General features: G+C 43.5%; 1 non-coding gene across 1 annotated transcript; it reads right to left on the reverse strand.

The window, feature by feature from the left end:
• Positions 1–3,561: 3,561 nt before the first annotated feature.
• Positions 3,562–3,634, reverse strand: TRNAF-GAA (transfer RNA phenylalanine (anticodon GAA)). The gene has a single exon. It is a non-coding gene; the product is annotated as a tRNA-Phe (tRNA).
• Positions 3,635–8,377: the final 4,743 nt, after the last annotated feature.

The raw sequence follows: 8,377 nt of genomic DNA on the forward strand, positions 1-8,377 counted from the left end.
CACCTCTGCCAAGGGCAGGGACACTTTCCACTAGATCAGGTTCCTCATAGCCTCATCCAATCTGGTCTTGAACACCCCCAGGGATGGGGCAACCACAACTAAGTCAGATACTTGGAGAGGGTAAAAGTGACCCACAACCTTTGTGGCCCTAGAGAAACTCAGTGGCAGAGGGGATCCAACCTCCAGTGCAGCTCTGAGAGGGTACAGCCAGATTGCTGCCTAAAAAAGTCTTGAGTAACGTCCTGGCCTCCAGGCTGAGGCCCTGGCTGGCTCGTGTCTGTACTGCATAGGGAGAATCCCTCCAAGTGAATCTTGGAAAGAGTCGGCTACCAGGGCATTAATGCACAAGCCAGGCAGTCAGAAGTCCAACATCCAACCTTTCTTCGTGACTCTCTTACTCAGCAATATGGAAATGGCCAAAAACCAGACTGTCTTTCTTTTGCCTCTTTCATTACACATCCGCAGGAAATGAATACCTTCCTAATTCATTCCCAAAGCACCATTAAAGTATTTGATGAATAATTAAAAGGGTTTTTTTAGTGAAAAAAAAGTATTTATTTCTGATATCACATGCACAGAAGTACAGATGAGAAGTCATAAGTAATCTTCATGTTAACGTTCCCTTCTGTACATGAGTATTAAACTGTGCAGTCTTAATAGTCTTTTGAGAGCTTAAAAAATCTTTAGGAAAAATTGTAATACAAGCAGTTACCCCATCCCTCACCTGTCTTATTATTATGGGTCTAAGCAACACTTCTTGTGTTTGTACTAACAGGATATTCAGCAGCAGTGAGGGCTCCAGGTATCAAACAAGCATTTCAACAGCAATGCTTGATGTGATGCTCTGATTAAAAAAGGACCAGTGATACCTTTTCATGAACAGATGAAAGATACTGAAGAGAGGTAAGGAGCTGGTTTACTGCTGCGTTTTGCACCGGTGACATTGAAAGACCTTTTTCTGTGCATTGTTCTGGTGTCAGTATAATAAAAAGGTTACCAAAAAACACCTAAAAGCAGGACAAAAAGAGTTTGATTTCTTTGGTTTATCAAAACAAAGCTGGGTACTGACTTGGCTGCTTCATGAAGACCAAATTCAAAGTACTGAGATTTTTGATCTAATAGATAAAAAGCTTAACAGAAATAATAGCTAGAATTTAACAGAAGGCAGACCCAAATTAAAAAATGTGTTTTGAACAGTTGCAACAAACTACTAGGAGAACAAATGTATTTTCAGTCTCTTTCCATCTTCAAAACAGAAACAGATGCCCTCCTTTTCCTTTGGAAACATCCACATTATTTTTCCCAGCTTAAACGCAAAGAAAGGGTATGGGGGAATCTATGAATGTTCAAGACTAGATGGCATCAATTACCAACAATTCGGGCCTTGAAGCTATTCCTTAGCCTTTCTGTGAACCAGAAGCAGTTTCAGCAGTCTGTTGACAGCAAAGGAATAGCGAGGTATGGGAATTTTTATCTCCACTCTAGATTTTGGCCAGAAGCAAACCCTCATCCTCCCACCTCTGCTTCTGTCCCCTCCCTCCTTAGAGCCTCCCTCCCACCCTGCCCCTGCCCTCCCACGCCATCCCGTTCTGCTCTACACAGTTTCGCTTTCTTTTTTAGCTTCTTTCCTTTCATCTATGAGGAGAGGCAGAGGAGGGCAAAGACACCAGGAAATGAAACTTTTTGCTTTCACAGAATCACAGAATGGCTGGGATTGGAAATGGCCTCTAGAGATCATCCAGTCCAACCTCTCGCTTGAGCAAGTTCAACTGCAATGGGTTGCACAGGAACACATCCAAGTGCCATTTGAATATCCCCAGAGAAGGAGAATCCACAGCCTCCCTGGGCGGCCTGTTCCAGTGCTCTGCCACCCTCACAGTAAAGAAGTTTTTCCTCACATTCAGGTGGAACTTCCTGTGTTCCAATTTGTGCCTGTTGCCCCTTGCCCTGTTGCTGGGCACCACTGAAAACAGTCTCGTCCCATCCTCCTGACATCCACCCTTTAGATATCTTTAAGTTCTTCCATTCTAAATCATAGAATCATAGAATCATAGAATCGTAGAATCATAGAATAACCAGGTTGGAAGAGAGCCACCGGATCATCTAGTCCAACCATTCTTATCAATCACTAAACCATGCCCCTCAGCACCTTGTCCGCCTGTTCCTTAAACATTTCCACGGAAGGTGACTCAACCACCTCCCTGGGCAGCCTGTTCCAGTGCCTGATGACCCTTTCCATGAAAAATTTTTTCCTAATGTCCAGCTTAAACCTCCCCTGGCGGAGCTTGAGGCCATTCCCTCTTGTCCTGTCCCCTGTCACTTGGGAGAAGAGGCCAGCACCCTCCTCTCTACAACCTCCTTTCAGGTAGTTGTAGAGAGCAATGAGGTCTCCCCTCAGCCTCGTCTTCTCCAGGCTAAACAACCCCAGCTCTCTCAGCCGCTCCTCATAAGGCCTGTTCTCCAGCCCCCTCATCAGCTTTGTCGCTCATGCTCAAATCAAAAAGCTTAATCGTAGAAGAGCTAAAAAGGAAAACTGGGAGGCAAACCCTCCCAGATGTTTCTAGAATTCTCAACATAAGAAGGATATGGAGCTGTTGGAACGGGTCCAGAGGAGGCTGCAAAGATGAACAGAGGGCTGGAGCACCTTGCATACGAGGACAGGCTGAGAGAGTTGGGCTTGCTCAGCCTGCAGAAGCGAAGGCTCTGAGGAGACCTTATAACAACCTTTCAGTACCTGAAGAGGCTACAGGAAAGCTGGAGAGGAAGTGTTTACAAAGGCTTGTAGTGATAGGACAAGGGGGAATGGCTTTAAATTGGAGCGGGGCAGATTTAGACTAGACATAAGGAAGAATTTCTTCACCGTGAGGGTGGTGAGGCACTGGCACAGGTTGCCCAGGGAAGTTGTGGCTGCCCCAAGCCTGGAGGTGTTCAAGGCCAGGCTGGATGGGGCCCTGGGCAGCCTGATCTAGTGGGAGGTGTCCCTGCCCATGGCAGAGGGGTTGGAACTGGATGAACTTTAAGGTCCCTTCCCACCCAAAGTATTCAAATCGCAGATTCCTAGCTGCCAAGGAGGACAGGAGGCACACGCAGCACTGGGGAGGCGTGAGCTGCGTGGCAATTCTGCCATTCCAAGGCTTGCTTCTTCTCCCTGCAGCACGAAGCACTAAAAGAGAGGGTGAAGAGGCTTGACAGCTCATTCCCTCCTGCGCAGATCACCTCTGCACATTTTTTTTTTCACAGGGATGCTAAAAGCTGACTTTTTGCGGGGATACTGTAGATTATATGGGAGTCTCTGGGAGGCAGACCCCTGCATCCACGCCATCACCTGGCAAGCATTTTGTTAACAGGGGTTAAACTGCATCATTTCCCTGAATCTCACCATTGGAAACACTGGGGGAGGGGGTGGAAAGGAAAAAGTCAGCCCCTTGAGGAAGAGAAAAGGGAATTGCTGCTACAGTTCGACAAAACGGCAGGGATGACACGTATGGCGGGACATGACGGCTCGGACATGACGCGCGCCGGGCGGCCATGAGCTCCCCCACGCGGGCAAAAGAACGTTTCTGCCGAAACCCGGGATCGAACCAGGGACCTTTAGATCTTCAGTCTAACGCTCTCCCAACTGAGCTATTTCGGCTCTCGCGTTTACATTTTTAAAGTGACACAACTCAACTGTTTCTCTCCACCCAGCACCTGGGTGATTTCTGTGTGAGGGATTAAATGGGGCAGTTATTATTCGTCCTGTTTCGCTGGACACTATGAATGCCACGAATGAGTTGATTTACGAGTCTTGGCAAATAAAATTGTACCTTATTGCTAAGGCAAATGTAGCAATAACAAGACATATCCATCTATACACAATCCATAACCTGCATGCAGGTACTATCAGGATAAAGGTGTTTTGGCTGTGTCCCCCTGGCTTTTTGAGGGGTAACAGAAACTAGAATATCCTGTGGGATTTAGGGGAGTTAAATAGGTGGTATTTTTGCTTCAGTTTTCAGAGGCTTTATTTTGCACTCTGACAAATTATGTATGGAACTGATGTACCATGAGTAAAAATGAATGGAGAGGACACGTCCATCCTCATTTTTCCATGGGCTTGCTCAGAGATACGTGTCCCACAAGGGAATGCTGTGCCTCTGCATAAATCAGAAAGCCTGACTAAGCATAGTTATAAGAAAAAAAACAGTTTATTTTCACATTATCAGTAAGGCATTTATTCAAACGGGCGACTGTTATCACACTCGTGTGGCTGCAGGTCAAAGGAAGAAGATGCAGCCCAGTGCACACATTGGCACACGTGGCGCTGCTGCTGGACGTTCACCTCTCCAGTATTTATTTGCACAACCCATGTGAGAGCATCCCTCATTCATGGTCCCTGCACGCCATGTGGGGAAAAAATGCTGCTTTGCAAGATTGCCCACTGATTCTCCCTCCCGTTCATCCAAAAAAGCCAAACCTCTCTCTCCTCCACAGTAAGAGGAGTTTAACAAATCCCTCCTCTTTTTGACTGTGGAAGAAGCAGCCTTTTCCCAAACTACCCCTCCAAATATTTGGTGACATACACCCCCATATTTATTTTTACTTTCAGAGTATATTTTTCCTCAGGTTGCCCCCTTTTGGAAAGTCTTTTGTGAGCAAACAATGTTTTTCACAAGCTGATATATTTTCAGAAGGCAAAATGCTGAGGTCTGCGCTGGCAGTTTGGTGACTAAGAACAAAAACTCTTTCACAAAAGATTTCACTTAGGGAGAGGTTAAAAATAAAGCCCATGCTGTTGTACAAAAGAGGTGTGCTAACAACATAGTGATACAACATCTCATACTCATGATTTTCCATTGCCACTGGCAATGATTGTTCCAATGAGAAATGATGAACGTAATCACTTAATGAGCATGTCTCCTACGGATGCAGCTCACTTAATCTTGTGATCTTTGGTACAGATAAACTCCAAATGTGTGATGATAGGTGTAGAAGTCAATACACTATTGACTTCCGAGTTTTCATACATTGCCACAAAAATCAGAGTTACTGTGGAGCAACAGGTTATTCTATTTTTTATTATTTTTAGGAACTTTTGGTTTGGGAAGTGAAATGGAAATACCTAAAAGTAATGCAAAACAAAACAAAAGAGAAGGATAATTCAGTCTCAGGTACAGTATTTTTAATAAAACAGCCACTTTTTCCCTTCAACAAAATTTATTTTTTGTATGACAGTTGCTCTTACTGAAAAGTAGAAACATATTAGGATTTCATGGCTACTTAAAGAGTATAAGAACATGTTTTTAGCAAAATGGAGCATTCTGAGTCCAGCCAAAACTATCTGCAACTTTCTCTTCATGGGAAACAGAATTTTGTTCCCCCAAACAGGGAGTGGGGTAAGAATAAAAAATATAAACAAACCACGTTTTTTTTCAACCACATATTTTTTTTATACCAATCTCAACCACAGCTGAGACCCTTTAATTCCAGACAGCATACAAATGTAAGCAACAGAGCCAGCAGTGTGCCCAAGAAAGCACCTTGGCTTGTATCAGAAATGGTGTGGCCAGCAGGACCAGGGAAATGATTCTGCCCCTGTCCTCAGCACTGATGAGGCTGCACCTCAAATACTGCATTCAGTTTTGGGCCCCTCACTATAAGAAAGACGTGGAGGCCCTGGAGCTTGTGCAGAGAAGAGCAACAAAGCTGGTGAAGGGGCTGGAGAACAAGTCTTCCAAGAAGCGGCTGAGGTTGGGTTTTTTAACCTTTTTTTGGGTTGTTTAACCTGGAGAAAAGGAGGCTGAGGGGAGACCTTATTGCTCTCTACAACTACCTGAAAGGATTTGTAGAGAGGTGAACGTTGGTCCTCTCCCAAGTGATAGGACAAGAAGGAGTAGCCTTAAGCAGCATCAGGGGAATTTTAGATTGGACACTAGGAAAAATTTCTTCACAGAACGGGTTATCAAGCATTGAAAAAGGCTGCCCAGGGAGGTGGTTGAATCACCATCCCTGGAGGTGTTTAAAAGGCAGGTGAATGAGGTGTTTGCGGATATGATTTCGTAGTAGACTGGTAGGGTTGGAGTTGATGACCTCAAAGATCTTTTCCAGCCTCATGAGTCTATGATTCTAAGTACTAAGGTCAGAGCAGAGAAAGCCTTGGAGAAAGCAAGGCCTGTTCTCCACCATACAAACTGCAACAGATATACACACACGAAGACCCCTCTAGCCACAACTCACACTGCAGGTGGACTGCAGAGCCCTGCCTCAGCTGCCCGTTTCACCGCCTTTCAACTTCTTTCACTTGCTGCTTGCAAGAGATGTGCTGGAGGGCAGGCATGGCACACCAAGATTATGGGGTAGTGATGCTGGTTTTCCCCAATACACAATGGATTTCAGGAGCTGCTGCTTCCTGAAAATCCAATCCAACCCACAGAAGTAACCCTCAAAACAGATGCAGAACAGACAGTTGCCCCCAAATAATTTCCCCAAGCATGAGCCTCTCATCCATGATGGAACTTGTATAGAAACCCTTTGCTGAAGGCCAGCTCCTCTCTTTTGGAAAGCTTTAGCAGTTTCTTATTAGTGCAAGCTGAATCTGTTCTATGACACAAACCCAAGAAAAGTGGAGTGAATCATGGCTGTATTGACAATATTTTACACCACTACCTCTGCCTTCTGCAGAAATGAGTCTTCTCATCTTCCACATAAAAAGAGCGAGATATAAAACCTAAGGGCACAATACTTCTCCACATGAACAGTTCACTAGTTGATCTTTCATCCTTTTCTTCCTACAGAGGTCAGAAGGTTAATGGCAAAATAAGCTGTTTTCTTTAACAGTAAAAAGGCTTTTCCAAGAAAGGCATGCTCCTACTAGAGCACTCGCCTGCTAAGGCAACACAATTTGCAGCGTCAAACTAGCTCAACGCAAAAGCCTCCTAGGTTAATTTATTTTAAAGTTTGTGGGTTTTTTAATGTGTTTATATTTATTTATATATACAAAAAATAAAAGTAGGAATACCAAGCCAAAAATCTCAAACACCTTGAAGGATTAAACTATAACAGCTTACACTGAAAAATTAATAGATCCTTTTGAAAAATCCTCCCCCAGTTGTATCATTTGTTTGGACAGTCACAAAATGTCAAAGCTTGCATATTCAGCAGCTAAACATACAAAAAACTTTCAGAAGACCTATTAAATAAACCAATCACCTACTGCTGCTTTCTTCTGTGTTATTTCTGATATGATGAGACTATCACAAGGTACTGATTTTTAATGTTGTACCTATTCCTAAAAGTAGTTTAGCAAATAACGTCTCCTTCCAAAATTAAAAATGTATCACATTACCAGTATTCCAGCATAAACACGTGCGAAATACATCATCATGCAGCTCACCCAGAGCAGCTGCCACAATAAGCATAAATACAGCAAAACAGATCATAGCAGTAGTTCAGCTATTTCCAGTATTGACTTCTGTAAAATACAAACCAATAACCTAAGTATCTCTGTATATTCAAAGGAAGCAGTACCTCAAGAAAACACAAAAATTAAGAAAATATTTGAATGGTACCAGTAATGTGTGTTTGACGATGGAATTAAGTGATTTATGGGTAGAAGTTTAAGGTTAAGTATCCAGTAAGTAAAGTATTCTGGTACATATTAAGTCTTCCAACTTACATCCTTCCCAAATGGAGGGTTTGGCTACCAAACCAAGCATCAGAAACCCAATAAGTACAAGTGCAAGGCAATTCTAGCACAATAGTGTCAACCCACTTCATCACAGAAAACTCACCTGCAGTAACACATTCCTAGACTTTAGAACATACACTTGGTGCTAAGGTAAGGCTAGAGTCTTTCAGTTCAGCCTTTGGTTTAGGTGATTCTTACCAACCAAAAGCTGTGTTTTATCAATGGCACCGTGAAGCACACAAGAGCTATGATGAAGTTGGAAACATTGTGGGTCTAAAGGAAACACTACCTTCAGGCTCTCTGGGTCAGTACTATTAAGTTTTATGTCCAGTTACTAGTGAAATTGCACCAGTGGCAAAGCTAAGGCAAAAGGCCAAACTTAATTCTTCCTGGACCTAGGGTGATGAGGAAAGGACTTATGTACATTTTTATGGTTTTGAAAGTTAGCTCCCAATTGAGAGGTTGCAGCAATCTGAGTACACCAAGGCATCCCAGCCCTCCACTTCTGCAGCAATAGCCAGGGGCCACAGAAGGGTCTGGGACTGAGCAAAGTACAAAAGCTGAAGTGATAAAACCAAGAGTCATCTTCCCTTCTATTTCTGCCACCTCAAAGCCAAAAAAAGTGAAGACAACTTCTTCAGGATCCAGGAAGAACTAACAAATATAAAAAAAACCCACCATCTTTTTCTATGTTTTACTTAATTGAGAAAC

The sequence above is a fragment of the Phaenicophaeus curvirostris genome, chromosome 1 (genome assembly GCF_032191515.1).
Source record: "Phaenicophaeus curvirostris isolate KB17595 chromosome 1, BPBGC_Pcur_1.0, whole genome shotgun sequence".
NCBI lineage: Eukaryota > Metazoa > Chordata > Aves > Cuculiformes > Cuculidae > Phaenicophaeus > Phaenicophaeus curvirostris.